At 47.0% G+C, this 15589-nt stretch overlaps 1 protein-coding gene across 3 annotated transcripts in view; it reads left to right on the plus strand.

The window, feature by feature from the left end:
* Nucleotides 1-15589, plus strand: part of RAB6A (RAB6A, member RAS oncogene family) — a 67172-nt gene that overhangs the window by 1080 nt on the left and 50503 nt on the right. The gene's annotated exons all lie outside the window — the stretch shown is intronic.

Below are 15589 nucleotides of genomic sequence, written 5' to 3' on the forward strand. Positions count from 1 at the left end.
GAAGGCCTCTATCTCCAGTACTGCATTCCAAACATTTCACTTTGGAGAGTGAAAAAAAAAATAATCAAAGATGCTTTGTGTAATCCTGGTCAGATACTGAGCGATCTTTGACATAATGAGTAGGTGAAAAATAGTCTCTTGTCTCAGGGTGGGGTATTTGCTCCCTCAGCCACCTTTGGTCTCTCTGTTGTAGGAGATGATGAAATACTAGTGTATTTTTTTTTTTATTTGCCCCCCTCCCCCCAATGACTTGTGGTGTTTCTTCTCTTACATACAGGTGAGCTTGGTGGTAAGGGTTCTAGTAAAATTATTTACTAACGCATCGGTGGTTTCATTTAGCCTGATCTTCATAATTTTCGTATATATCTTTTAGATTTTGGGGTAGGTTTTGTTGGTGTTGGAACAGCTCCCCTCCATGTTAGAGATTTCGGGGACCACAAGTTCAACTTGGAATTTTTTGGGGGGGGAGTAGAGGGGGGGAGTAGAGGGGGGGGTGAGTCACCTGATCTACTTGAGGAGGTGCTGTTTGGCCAGCCATTTTATGAGGATTTTGGTGGAGGGTCATGTGTGGAATATACTGTTTGTTTGTTTCTCCCCACTGAGGTATTTAATAACTGGAATCTTAAGTGTTACCTATTAATTTGCAAACTGCTTTGCTGCTTTTCCTGTATTTCTGAGTTTTGATTTCGTGAAGGTTTTCCAGCACCTCCATGGAAGGTTGTAGCACCTGGTGCAGATCTGAAATCTCAGCAGCTCATAGTTTACAGGAGGATTTCTTGTCAGCCTGTTCCAGCAGACATAAGATCAGCTATCTGCTTCCTCTAGTCTTTGTCACTATTATTCTTTCCCCACACCCCTCTCAGCTAATCATCTGGTTTTCAATAATTCTTCTTCCTGGCATCAAATCTGGGGAGGAGGGAGGAGGTTTTATGGGTACAGTATAGCAAAATGCTCCAAACTAAATTTACATAGCTCTGCCACTACTGTCTTGACTGTGGCTTATGGATGGATGTGTGAAGCTGATTTGAATCTAGCCTGTTAGGGACCGGCTAGCAGCTGCAGTGTGGGTTTCAGACCTGCCTTTGTCTTGGATCCTGGGCGATGACTCTGTGACTGATCTACACTGAACTCCTGTTCTAAATGTGGCCGTGTAGCCCTCGGTGCGTCCACGCAGCCCACGGGTGCTGCAGCGTGGGCATGCTCCAGCTTGGATGCTTCTTGCCTGTGCTGGAGAATCGGCTTTTTCTGAATTCAGCTTGAATCTCTATAGATACCGCTGTCATGATGTCATTCCATGTAGGTTTTTTTTACTGGCCAAAGGGTGTATGACTCCCATTACAAATGGCTCCTGGAAGAACAAATGCCCTAATAATATTCTTCCATACACTAAGAGATAATGACAGAAGCATCTCCGATGCTGCAGAGGGAATTACACGTAGCTCTCATTGTCAATCTTTGTTTTGAAGGTTAAGAGAAATCTGGAAATAAAAGTTTTGGGTTTTTTTTTTCTTTTTTAAATAACAGCAGCTTTCATAAAGGAGAAGATCTCTTTGTACAACTGTTGCTTTGGATTGCTGCATTCGCTTCCTGTTTAGCTGAGAGGTTGTCTGCCCTGTCAGAAGGCCGTAATTAAAGGTATCCTAATGCTGCTGATAGGGAGGCTGAGCGCTTTGCTTTCATTTACATTCAGGGACTTCACAATGACAAATGAAATGTAATAAAGGGCCACAGTGTTGATTAGCTGCCTCAGCAACCGAAGCTGGCCAGTGTCAGACCTTCTCTGCTGACTGTATGTCCCCCCCTTCAATAAATGTGTACATTATGGCTAAGAAATTCTTAACTGGAGTTTACTGGGGAGAGGGGGGTTTACAGCCCTTCCATGCAGCTGTGTGAGTGAAGATGGAATTTTTGCATGTGGGATTTGGAAGTGTCTCTAGAGGTTTTATTTGAAAGGGGGGGGGGGATTGCATGGTGGATGGAGCCTGGGATTTTTTTTTTTGCTGGTATCCTCAGCCATATTGTGGGAGTTCAATGCCGTATACCTAGGCGTTTGTGTGGACTGCAGTGATTCTACCTACTTCCACTGTTTGTCACTAGCTGCAGATTTTCTTCCCCATTCTAAGATGCTACATTTTAAATTATTATTTTTCTTTTAAAACCTTCTTTTCTTGCTCCCTGGTCCCCAAAAACCTTGTCTCTGATGCCTGTTACTTACACTGCCTGGCTTTTCTGCCTTTATTGCACCAACTCCTCGAGCGTTCAGTGCCGTAGCGAGCGAGCTGACACACGGCTGCAGCTCTCCATCCCTTGGTCCTGCTCATCGCTCCGGTGGCTGAATGACATTGGGTCACTCGTGGCTCCTTTCAGGATTTACTGCAAGTCATTCCCTCTCAATAGCAAGATGGTTGTTGGATCCCCCACGCCCCTCCCCAGCTGAGCCTGGATACTTGCCGCATGTACTGGGGACTCATCGCCAGCCTGCAATATAATAATCCCAGTCCAGCTAGAAGAAGCTTCTCTTTCTTTCTTCCTTATTTTTTAAACTTGTAGTACAAGGATATAGCATTGGGTAGCTAGTGAGAAGGCAAGTTCACCAGTGCTTGCCTTAATTGAATTACTTTTCTCAATGATTGAAGATTATACAGAGTTTAGCAGTTTTAAATATGCTAATCTTTACTGAAAAGGCAGCGAGAGCTCTGTGCTGAGGGATTAGATGGAGCTATTGTGGGGAGGGGGGGAAGTATGCCTCATATGTCTTTGATCTTGTTCTATCAGATGGTTTTCATCGGCCCTAATACCTCAGGTTTAAGAAATTCCCATTTCTGGGTCACACCAGTCACTGTAGGTATTGCCCATGTTATGGGGTAACCTGCAGTAAATACGATATCTATTCAAATATTAATAACATCTTTAGTTTTGTGTCGCATATGAACACCTCTGCTTCACAATTTATCAGTTATTTTTTGATGGAGTGTGCAGATCAGAACGCTGGGGTGCTGCAACAGAAATACTCTTTCCATCACGTGGGTTTATGCTGCAGCTTTTATTGGTGAGTGAGTCTGAAGGGCATTAATATGTACAGAAAGCAAAATAAGGGCCCGTTGTCTCTTTCTCCTGGCATTTCTGCATTGCATAAGATCTTAAAAATGTTAATTTGTTCTAATTTTCTTTAACAGAAACTGAGATTATTTTTTTAGGACTGAAAAAAAACCACCCCTGCTAAGTGCAATGTAATAACTTGAGGAATGGAACTGTTTGGAAACCACTCATGAATGATATTGTTGCATAACGCTGTTGGTACAGGCACTGCTGAACAGTGTGATGTGTCTTATTAGATAACTGGAAAACTGCAGGTGGTTGTGTGTAACATGAGGCTGGTGTAACGCCGGTCACAGTTCAGCCCGCCTGCGGAGGCTGGCATTCCCCTGCAACTGAAAACTCCCTTGTTTTTAAGGAATTCTCTGCTTGACGAGCTCCAGAGAGCTACTAATTTGCCTTACCAGTGGTTTAAAATCTTTTCCCTTCCCCTCCTGTTAATGTCCTGGCCTTTTGGCTTTTGAGGCGCTGGAATGGGCTGCGCAGAGAGGTGGTGGATGCCCCATCCCTGGAGGTGTTCAAGGCCAGGTTGGATGGGGCCCTGGGCAACCCTGTGTAGCTCCAGGCCTGGAGGAAGTTGGCCCTGCCTGTGGCAGGGGGGTTGGAGCTCTGTGATCTTTGGGGTCCTTTCCAACCTAGAGCAGTCTGGGATTCTATGATTCCTGCAATGGGTTCTTCAGATATTTGGGTTTACATTAGGACCAAACATGCATTTTCTACAAGTCAATGAACTTCATTTTTCTTGAGTACATCTGGAGGTTGAATACCACCCCTTTCTTTCTCTTCTCCACCTCTGAAATAGCCCTTCCTATAGCAATGTTTGGAAGAGGCACACCAGGCTTGGAAGAAAAGGACTGAGATATTTTGTGGTGCCTCTTATCATGGTGCCTTTTGATCCCTGTCTATTTGTGGAAGCCTCTGAAAGACCGAGGTCTTTTTTCAGAGGAAGAATAGCTGCACCTTTCTGTGCTTTGGTATGTTTTTGTGTCTGTATCTGGAAAATAAGTCATAAACTTGGAAGGAAAGGATCATCTTATCCCTTGATTTAAAGTAATGGATTTTATATCTGCAACTCTTGGGGCATTTTCTTCTACAAAGCTGATGTCTAAGGGCTGAAGCTTTAAATGGCACTAACAGAGAAACAAAAGGTGAGGAGCCTCACCTGAAAGCCACCCTTGGCAGAAGAACTAGTGTTTGCAGACAGACAGTTGTCAGCCATTCTTCTTGGCTTCACTGCTTATTAAACCTGTCTTCTGGAAGCAGTTGCCTTCCTATTTACCCAGGTCTTCAAAAGCAATGATGATGTTCATGCACGTACAAAGTACCTGTTCTCAAAAACTAACAATCCAAACCAAGCAAACAGAAACACTCTGTGGTTTGAAACATGGCCCAGAAAACATGGAATTTTGCTGTCTTGAAAAATATGATGGTGTTCATGTCAAGACAGCCTCCAAAACTTACCTGTGAGTCCTGTGACCTGCAAGAATATCTGAAGTGTGGGACACAGGGGGACATGGCCAGCCTCTTCTCAGTGTCCGTGGGGACAGGACAAGGGGCGATGGCCTCAAGTTGGAGCACAGGGAGTTCCACGCCAATATGTGGAAGAACATCTTCCTGGTGAGGGAGCCCTGGGACAGGCTGCCCAGGGGTTGTGGAGTCTCCTTCTCTGGAGATATTCCAGCCCTGTCTGGATGCTCACCTGTGCCACCTGTCCTAGGGACCTGATGAGTTCTGGAGGTCCCTTCCAACCCCTGTGATTCTGTGAGTCTGTGAAGAAGAGTTTACTTGTGACAGTTGAATGTTTCCAACAGGGAATGGGACCTCTGATGCATCACCTGGTATGAAGCAGGATAGGACAAGACTAAAAGCACTGGGAAAATGATGACAAATCTCATGCATTAGGATAAATAATTTATGGAACTCTAAATGAAAAATGTGGCTCAACAAGGAAACAACAGTGAAAATAGGGACTGGCAGCAACAGTAGGATTTTTCAGGTCTGTTTTCATTATTTCCTCTTTTAATGAGGTTACACAAAGCTAAAAAACTAAGTGGGTTCCTTTTTTTCCCCTCAGAATCTCTCCTGGCTCAAGTATATTGAAGGGCCCAGGGACAGGGAGCAGTTAAATCAATTGCTTTACATCAGATAGTTTCTTTTTGTGCTCAAGATGTGATGAGCTAAATGTATTTTGGAATATTTGAGCAGCACAGCTGAAAAAAAATGTGCCCCCTTTCTGTGTTTCAGCAGAATTTCAGTATTATTCAAGTAGAACCCAGTGAGTCACAAAAAACCTGCAATTTTATGAGACAAAATAAATGCTTTTCATCTCTGTGAACTATATGATGGTTCAGTAAATGGTTTGTATTTATGCTCTACTAGGAAACTGTCAGAATTAGTGCGAAGGCCAGAGTGTTGAGGACCTGTGGGAGCGCATCCAGAGGAGCCCACAAAAATGGTCCAAGGGCTGGAGCACCTGTCCTGTGCAGCCAGGCTGGGAGAGTTAGGCTGGGTCAGCCTGGAGAAGAGAAGGCTCTGGGGGGACCTTGGAGCCCCTTCCAGTCCCTGAAAGGTGCCTGTAGGAAGCTGGGGAAGAACTGTTCCTGAGGGCATGGAGCGACAGGATGAGGGGTGATGGGTTAAACTAGAAAAGGGAGATTTAGGCTGGGCATTAGGAAGAAGCTCTTCCCTCTGAGGGTGGTGGATCCCTGGCCCAGGTTGCCCGGAGAGGTGGTGGAGGCCCCATCCCTGGAGACATTCAAGGTCAGGCTTGCTGGGGCTCTGAGCAACCTGCTCTAGTGAAGATGTCCCTGCTCACTGCAGGGGGTGGGACTAGATGGCCTTTAATGGTCCTTTCCAACCTAATGCAGTCTGTGATTCTATGATCCTATGAAATGGAAATTGTCTTTTGTTGGTTGTCAACGAGTAAACATCCCAACTCAAGAAAATAACCGAATCTAAATGCAAAGCAGGTTCAGAATTGGGGCTTTAAATACTATGTCCAGTTCTGGAATCTTTACTGTAAGAAGAACTGTTGGAATGTGTCCTGAGGAGGCCACAAAAATGATCCAAGAGCTGGAGCACCTCTCTTATGAAGCCAGGGTGAGAAAATTGGGGTTCTTCAGCCTGGAGAAGAGGAGGCTCTGGGATGATCTTATAGCAGCCTTCCAGTCCCTGAAAGGTACCTACAGGAAAGCTGGGGAAGAACTGTTCCCAGGCGCATGGAGCGACAGGATGAGGGGAAATGGTTTTAAATGGGAATGGGGTAGATTTAGATTTCTAGGTTTTGCGCAGGGAAGTGGTGGCTGCCCCCTCCCTGGAGGTGTTCAAGGCTGGGTTGGATGGGGCCTTGAGCAGCCGGGGCTGGTGAGAGATGTCTCTGCCCATGGCAGGGGGTGGGACTTCATCCTCGAGGTGCCTTCCAACCCAAAGCATTCCAGGTTTCTGTGATTCTAAGCAGAATTTCTTCCTGCTCCTGATTTTGCCTGCAGCTCAACATGGTTATAAAATGTGCTACTAAAACCTTCCTTGTTGGATACAGGGACCTGTTTTTGCAAGGCACCAAGTTCCTGAGCCCCTTGCTTGCTTCTGGTTGCCTTCTAATCCAGTCTGTCAGGCAGAGTTCAAGCTTCAAATTAGGAAGGAAGTCCTTATTCAATGTCTGGCACAATAGTGGCATTTGTTTAGTTTGACTTCTTAAAACCAGGGTGTAACTTTCCTCTTTTGTTCCCCACTAGCCTGTTCTTTCTACTGGGCCACTGCAAACCTTCCTGAACCAGGGCTGCCTGGATTCCAGGTTTCCTAGCTGTATGCATTGACAAGACTTCTAGGATTCCTGACATCCCCAGCGTGATGCTGACCGGTACTGGGTGCACAAGGAAGCACGTACTATGCATGTAATGTGCTGAAGTTTGGCTTTCAAAATAACTTTATGAAGCTGAACACAAAATCCTTGAGACTCATGGTAATGATTACAACCAGTCAAAAACTATGTGTGCTCAGGAGTCCCTTTCCTTCTCCTATGGTGTTTTTTGTCCATATTATAACTTCATCCCTTGGCCCCGTCACAACAGCGAGAGCTGGGAACGCTGCTCACAGCTGGTAACTCTGCAAATCCTGCTTGACCTTGGCTACTTTGAGTGCAGGTGCCTGGCTGAGTGCAGGTGCACCCTGCTGTCGCCCCGATAGCCGCTTCACAGAATCACAAGGTTGGAAAGGACCTTAACGATCATAGAGTCCAACTGTCCCTGTCCTATGCTAAACCATATCCCTAAGTACCTGTTCTACCTTTTTTTTTTTTTTAAACACACCCAGGGACGGGGACTCAGCCCCCTCCCTGGGCAGCCTGTTCCACAGCCCCACAACTCTGCCAGGGAAGAACTTTTCCCTCCCATCTGAGCTGACCCTGCCCTGGTGCAGCTTGAGCCCATTTCCCCTTGTCCCATCTCCTGTCCCCTGGCTGAAGAGACCATTGCCCACCTCTCTGCACCCTCCTGTCAGCTCAGTGGAGGTGCTGAGAAGGTCTCCCCTCAGCCTCCTCTTCTCCAGGCTCAACACCCCCAGCTCCCTCAGCCGCTTCTCAGAGGATTTGCCCTCCAGCCTATTCCCCAGCTTGTTTGCCCTTCTCTGGACTCGCTCCACGACCACCATCTCCTCCTTGTGGTGAGGAGCCCAGAACTGGACCCAGCACTCGAGGTGCAGCCTCACCAATGCACAGTCCAGGGGGACAGTCACTTGCATTTCAGTGCACAGAGTTGGGGTGTACTTTTAAGAGTTTCCATGACTTGACTAGCTGCCGGTATCCCCTGGAGATGCCACACAGCTATTCTGAGACTTGCAGGCTCATAGTGTTCTCTCATCCAGACATGTGTAGGTGTCATCAACACACAGAGCTAAGGCTTTGGTTTAAATCTAAAGCGTATTTGGCCAGGACTGAAAGAGTTGGGAAGAAATATTGGAGCGATACTGATGAGCAGGTAACCAGTGGTGTCAGTGGAAGGTGCAGGTAAACCTGCTAATGAGAAAATGTTCTTAACTTTCACTTGATCTTTTTTGTGTCTTGAATTGTGACCACTTAAACCTCTGTGGCTGTATAAATGAACGCCATTTATCCTGCTAAGTGACATTTTTTAATGATTTGCTTCTAGGAGAGCAGTCAGCAATTGCTGCAGCAAATAAAAACCCTGACCTGCTCCAGCATTTCTGTAATTAATGCAGAGGCCCATTTATTCTATTCCTCTAAATGTTTCCTGCTACGCTTCCTGTTCTTGCCTCTCTCTAGGTTTGAGTTACAGCCAGTTCATTTTCTTAATGTTCATGATATGTGTGACAGAATCAAGAGTAGATGTGTAGCTAAAAGGAGAGGTGCAGTCTGGCTGGCAAAGCTCCAAGCAGTGGTTGATGCAGGATTGATGAGATTCCTCTCAGTTTGATCTGGGCTGAGGGGTTTAAGTAGCTGCTTGTTTGAGTCATGGAATCACAGAACGCTTTGGGTTGGAAGGGTCCTCAAAGCCCATCTAGTTCCAACCCCCTGCCATGGACAGGGACACCCTCATTAGACCAGGGTGCCCAAAGCCCCATCCAACCTGGCCTTGAACACCTCCAGGGATGGGGCTTCCACAGCCTCTCTGGGCACCCTGTGCCAGGGTCTCCCCAGTGACTTCCTGCTAGCGGGCTGAGAGTTCTGAGGTTCTGAAGCTGTTCCCCCAGAAATGGCTGAGCACCGTTGTGTTTCCCAGAGTGCAGAAGTGTTTCCCTGTAGCTCGTAGGGTTAGGCACTTCATTTGTCTTAATGAAGATGTTGCCTTGTCTGGGAGTAGAAAACACTCGTTACTGACTGGCCTCTTCTGCAGGCACAGCAATGGCCCTGAGGAACCCTACGTGTTGGTTGATGGGTGGATTTCTTTTATGGCCTGACAGAAGGAATGCTTAGCAGAGGAATCTGAACTAGATGAGTGATTGAATCACCCAGTGGATGTCTGAGGCACTGGAGAAAATGCAGAGAACAAAATTTATTTTAAGTGCTGCAAGCAAAAACAGCAGGATCAATAAATCTTGGTGAGAGCAGCGTGAGCTCACAGCCAGGGTAAGAGGGCGTTCGATTAGAAGCACAGGTGAGTGGAGAAGACTCGCTTTTGGAAAAGCAACCCAATCTGTGGTGGACCATTCCTGATGGATGTGGTCAGGATTGTGAAGGGAGATGAACAGGGCTTAACTTTCATGTAGAACAGAATTAATTGGTGGTGAAACACTGTACTGCAGTGTCTTCTATTTCAAAGGAAGTTGGGACCCCTTCTTGACTTAGCTAGGCAGGTCCTCATGCTAGAAGCTCACTGCCTTATTCCCCTATCTTTATTACCTGGTGTTTTTTTTGTCTTCCTGTGGTTTCAGATGGATGTATTTGCTGCTGAAGCAGTTTTTGAGTATTCTGTCCTTGGCTTGCTCAAAATGGCTGCAGATCACTCATGGCTGCAGAAAAGCTACGAGGGTTTTCCTACAGCTGGTCTGCTGCTCGCTTGTGTAAAGCTGTAGGAGAATCTTCCATCATAGCAGCATGAATGCAGCCAGAGGGGCCTCAAATTAAAATGGCTGAAGAAAGTTTGGTGCATCGTCTCCAGGAAATCTTCAGCTTGCTTTTTCCTTTCTGATAGCTTATGAAGAGGTTTTCACAGGGTGGGTCACTTCCAGACTCACCCACCAATTCGGGTTTTCCTAATTCCTTCTCAGTTTTCCAAGCTGCCTCTTAATATCAGTTCTTTATGTAGTCAGGCCATAATTATGCCCCTATTCTCTCTGTTCTTCCAACTTTCTTTATTGTAGTTGACTTTGCTTGGCGAAAGATGTCGTTGGAGTGGCTTTTATCTGCCGTCATCCAATTAACTTTGTGACCATAGTTCTTTTCCACTTCTTTTATTTTTAGTTGCTCTTAAACCTCAATGTGACTGGGATGGGATAGGTTTCTCTCTTGAAACTGCATAAACAGTAGGCAGATCAAAAGCTTGTGTCCCATAAAATTTCTCCTCTTTATTTGGATGCTGTAGTGGGATAGCAGACTTGAAAAAAGTGAAAGTGTGACAATCTTATTATTGCTTGCTGGTTTGGTGTTAAAAATTATTTCCCTTCCCCGTCTCTGTTCAAGAATGGAAGGGGCTGATGGGTTGGTCCTATCTGTAGGCTTGGCCAACTGGTTATGCTGTTGTGGCAAGTGATTTACAGTCCTGGTCCGAAGAATTCTATAAATTTGCTTAAAAATGAGAGGGATGTGGTGGTTTGGGTTTTCTTTTTTCTTCTCTGCAATGCGGTTGGGTGTTTACCCAAATGTCCTCAAGTTGGAACATGGAAGTTCTGCACCAATATGGGGAAGAGCTTCTTCCCGGTGAGGGTGAGGGAGCCCTGGGACAGGCTGCCCAGGGGGGTGTGGAGTCTCCTTCTCTGGAGATATTCCAGTCCCGTCTGGACACTGACCTGTGTGACCTGTCCTAGGGAGCTGCTTTGGCAGGGGGGTTGGACCTGATGGGCTCTGGAGGTCCCTTCCAACCCCTATGGTTCTGTGATTCTGTTAAACTCCAGAATAAATAGTAAACTCCTGAGGAACCTTGTGCTAATTACTACATGCATTCCCTCCTGTAAGTCCTTACATCTAGAGAAATACTTCCCTATGGAATTGTGTGGATGATATTTTAAATGGTTATTGTAGCTAGTGCAAGACTTACACAGCTAAGAATGAGTGAAAGACTTGAGATCCGCTTGGTTTCAAGTTTAATCGAGCCTTTTTGTTTGCAGCATGCTACAAGTCAGAACTGTGCTCCTTGGAGGTGTTCAAGGCCAGGTTGGATGGGGCCCTGGGCAACCTTGTGTAGCTCCAGGCCTGGAGGTTGGTGGCCCTGCCTGTGGAAGGGGGTTGGAATTCTTACGATCCTTGGGGTTCCTTCCAACCCAGACCATTCTATGAGTCTATGAAGATGGAGGAGCCTTGATCCCAGGAAGAGCAAAGACTTTCTAGCTTTACCGTTTGGATAGTGGAGGGAGGAAGGAAATATCCTCCATGAATTGTTTTTAAAGAGTTTCAGAACAACTCCGTTCTTCTCTCCTGATCTGATGCTTCTGCAATGCTTGCCAAAACCACACGACTCAGCAATCTGCCCTTACATTGTATCTCTTTCTGCTGCTTTTATTCAGGAGATGTTAATAGCCTTGAGAAGAGGAGGCTGAGGGGAGACCTTCTCAGCACCTCCACTGACCTACCAGGAGGGTGCAGAGAGGTGGGCGATGGTCTCTTCAGCCAGGGGACAGGAGATGGGACAAGGGGAAATGGGCTCAAGCTGCCCCAGGGCAGGGTCAGCTCCGATGGGAGGGAAAAGTTCTTCCCTGGCAGAGTTGTGGGGCTGTGGAACAGGCTGCCCAGGGAGGGGGCTGACTCCCCACCCCTGAGGGTGTTTTAAAAAAAGGGTAGATGAGGCACTGAGAGATCTGGCTCAGCACAGGACAGGAACGGTTGGACTCCCTGAACTTAAAGGTCTTTTCCAGCCTAGTCATTCTGTGATTTTTAAACCTTGAAATTCTAAATTCTGCTTTTTTTTTTTCTTGTTTGTTGCTAAAAATATAACTTGTGGTTGGGTTTGGTTTTGCTACTGGTATAACATGCTCTGTACACGCTTTCTGCTCTATTTTGATAGTGGCTATTTTCCTCCTGCCTTGCTGGGGAGTTGCATCACACAGCCTCACCCCTGAGTATTGCTGTGCAGAGGATTGTGTACATCTCTGGTTATTTTTGCAGCAGTCCCCTGATACTCTCCATGGATGTCCTTGTCAACTCAGATCAGCAAATGCTGGCTGAATTCTCACTGCGCTTTGTGGAGAGATGCCCTTAATGAACATGTGTAGAATGTACTCAGTGAATTTCTTTGCCTTACAAGCTGCCTCCTTAGACACTGGGCTGCATGGACCTTAAATCAGGACTGGCTTTGTTCTGAAGGAATACTCACCCTCGGTCTGCCTGAAGCAGGAGTTTGAGAGTAGAGAGTTCTCCTGGAAGCTGTTTCTGCATCTGTCGTGGAAAGAGTAAAGGCCTGAGTCTTAAACCTTCCAGAGCTGAGGTTAGGTTCTGGGAATAAGATGGAATCATTGAGGAGGAAACTGTGGAGCTTGCTTGCTTCTTTTCCTTTTCTCTCCTTCCTCAAGTCAGGACAAAACTTACTGTGGCATGAGAGGGCAGAGCTTGATTTAGGGCAGAGCTTGCTTTGGCGCAACGTAGTGTAGGGAACAGGAGGGGATATTTGCTTGTTTTCCCGGGTGGATAATGGTTCCAGGGAACTTATTTCCAGGATGGAGGGAAGGGAAAGCAGTAGTAATCCCCAGCATTTTAATAGGTCTCTTGGAACTTCTTTAATTGGTTGCTTGAAAAGGCTGGCTTAGCATTGCTCGTTGTGCTTTCAAGGGCAAAATGTGCTTAGGAAGATAACGATAGCTTGTTTTCAGCGCTCCATTCAGCATAGAGGGAAACAGTGACTGAATTCCCTGGGCTGGAAGATAGCATATGCTGGCCTACCTTGCATCACAATAATGCCTGGTGCTGAAAAGAGTCGAAACCATCAAAGTTTCACTCCAGAAATGTCTGCTGAGGTGGCCGCCCATTTTCTCTTCCCTTCTGCAGCTGTTCTGTGCTGGAGGATATTGCTGTTGTAACATTATTTCCCATAGCTGTCCAAAGCTCTGCATGTTGTATATGATGAGGGATTTCTTCTGTGAGACAGGCTGAAGCTATGTTGCCTGTCCTCACACAATCTCCTGCCTGAGGCTTTATTTACTTTTCTCTAACTCTCCAGTGTCAGTTCCATCTTCTAATGCAGGGTTTTTTTTTTGGAAATTCTCTGACTTTAGCTCATTAAATCATGCAGGTAAAAAAGTGGGGTGGAGGGGAGATTATGTGGAAACAGAGGACAAAGCTGGAGGTCACAATCAGCGTGTTTATTCAGGGGGGAAATCGGAAGATAAACATTTCAAGTCCTGTAGTGGACTTGGTTAGGGGCTGTTTGCTCTGTAACAGATAGCAAGATTTTTCTGTCCAACTTCCTGTTGACACAAATAGCTCCTGGCAGGAAGAATCCAGTATCTGTATTTGCATAACTCCAGACTGAGCTGAAATCATCTGCCTCCCACTGCAAATAAAAGATTTATTAGGGAGGAATCCAGCTGTGCCCAGGCATCACGGGGAAATTCTGTGTCAAGTGGCTCTGAGAAAACTAAAGGCAGGCTTGGTGGTTCAGAAGAAAGGACCAGGATAGGTGATGCTAAAGCAGAGTGACAGATGTCCATCCTAGTGCTGTGTTTCTGTCACTGCAGAGAGCAAGGTTTCATTAGGAAGGCAGCATCTGGAGGTCATCATGGGAAAGGGATTAGCCAAATTTTGGATAATCAAATATTATAGGAAAAACTCAAGTCAAAGAAGCACCTTCAGCTGCTTTTGTCTGCAGAAATATGACATAGAATCATAGAATGTGTAAGGTTGGAAGGGACCATTAGAGGTCATCTAGTCCCACCCCCTGCAGTGAGCAGGGACATCTTCACTAGAGCAGGTCGCTCAGAGCCCCAGCAAGCCTGACCCTGAATGTCTCCAGGGATGGGGCCTCCACCACCTCTCTGGGCAACCTGGGCCAGGGATCCACCACCCTCAGAGGGAAGAGCTTCTTCCTAATGCCCAACCTAAATCTCCCCCTTTCCAGTTTAACCCTTCACCCCTTGTCCTGTTGCTCCATGCCCTTGGGAACAGTTCTTCCCCAGCTTCCTACCAGGACCTTTCATGGACTGGAAGGGGCTCTAAGGTCCCCCCGGAGCCTTCTCTTCTCCAGGCTGACCCAGCCCAACTCTCCCAGCCTGGCTTCATAGGAGAGGTGCTCCAGCCCTTGGGTTATTTTTGTGGGCTCCTATGGACATGCTCCAACAGGTCCATGTCCTTCTTGTGCTGAGGGCTCCAGAACTGGACACAGCACTGCAGGTGAGGTCTCCCCAGAGCAGAGCTGAGGGGCAGAATCCCCTCTCTCCATCTGCTGGCCACACTCCCTGGGATGCAGCCCAGGATGGGGTTGACCTTCTGGTCTACAGATGCACATTGGTGGCTCATGTTGAGCTTCTCATCCACGAGTCCCCCCAAGTCCTTTCCCTTGGGGCTGCTCTCCAGCCCATCATCTCCTGGCCTGTGTGGATAACGGGGGTTGACCTGACCCAGGTGCAGGACCCTGCTCTTGGCTTTGTTGAACCTCCTGAGGTTCCCCTGGGCCCACTTCTCCAGCCTGTCCAGGTCCCTCTGAATGCCATCCCATCCCTCTGGCACATTCACCTCACCACCCAGCTTGGTGCCACCAGGAAACTTGCTGAGGGTGTGCTTAATCCTGCTGTCAGCACTGGTCCCAGCACAGACCCTTGAGGAACTCTACTTGTCACTGTCTTCCATCTGGACTTGGAGCTATTGCCCACCACCCTCTGGATGCGACCATCCACCCAACTCCTTATCCACTGAACAGCCCACCCATCAAATCCATGTGTCTACAACTTAGCAGGATGTTGGGGGGGGACTGTATCAGACGTCCTTTGACCATGTCAGATGTCTTATTCCTGGGCTTAGGCTGCCCAGAGAAGTGGTGGATGCACCATCCCTGGGGGTGTTCAAGGCCAGGTTGGATGGGGTCCTGGGCAACCTTGTGTAGCTCCAGGCCTGGAGGTTGGTGGCCCTGCCTGTGGCAGGGGGGTTGGAACTGTGCAATCCTTGGGGTCCCTTCCAACCCAGACCAGTCTATGATTCTATGATTCTTTCTGCAAATGCAACAGGATCAGGAGAGACGGGTGGGATGGGTTTGGAAAATTCAGGTTATTCCTGTCACGGCAATGAATGTCTCTTACTTCAAGGAGAGGACAGTGAAAACAGAACAGGTTTGGTTTTGATTTTGGGGTTTTATTTCGTCTCAAGAGTTAGTGGTCCAGAGACTGTGGCTGTGTGGCAGAGGATGGAGACACTCATACCAGAGTGACCATAGAGTATTAAGGTTAAGGAAGAGTCCAGATTTGGATAACCAGGAAAGAGTTTATAGGTGAACTATAAAAGAAAGAGTTTCAAACCCCAAAGAAACTTCTGTATTCTTGAAACATTGAGAAAGCTGGAGGTTTAGTGCTTTTGTTTGGCTTTCGTGTATAAAGTTATATATAGATACAATGTATAAAGGGATGATAGTATAACAAGTGAACCTGCAGCACACTGGATTCTGCCAGCTATTCAGGCAGAGATGGCATTAGAAGCTCTTCAGTAAGACTCACAGAAATTAATAATTCAGATGGTTCTCAGGTTCTTCAGCCTGCAGAAGAAAAGGCTCTTTCTGGGGAGAGCTCTGAGCCCCTTCCCATTCCTCAAGGGCCTCCAGGAGAGCTGGAGAGGGGCTGGTGCTCAGGGCCGGGAGGGCCAGGCCCAGGGGAATGGCCTTCAGCTGCAGGAGGGCAGCTGGAGAGA

This window comes from Gallinula chloropus, assembly GCF_964237585.1.
Source record: "Gallinula chloropus genome assembly, chromosome: 1".
Lineage (NCBI taxonomy): Eukaryota > Metazoa > Chordata > Aves > Gruiformes > Rallidae > Gallinula > Gallinula chloropus.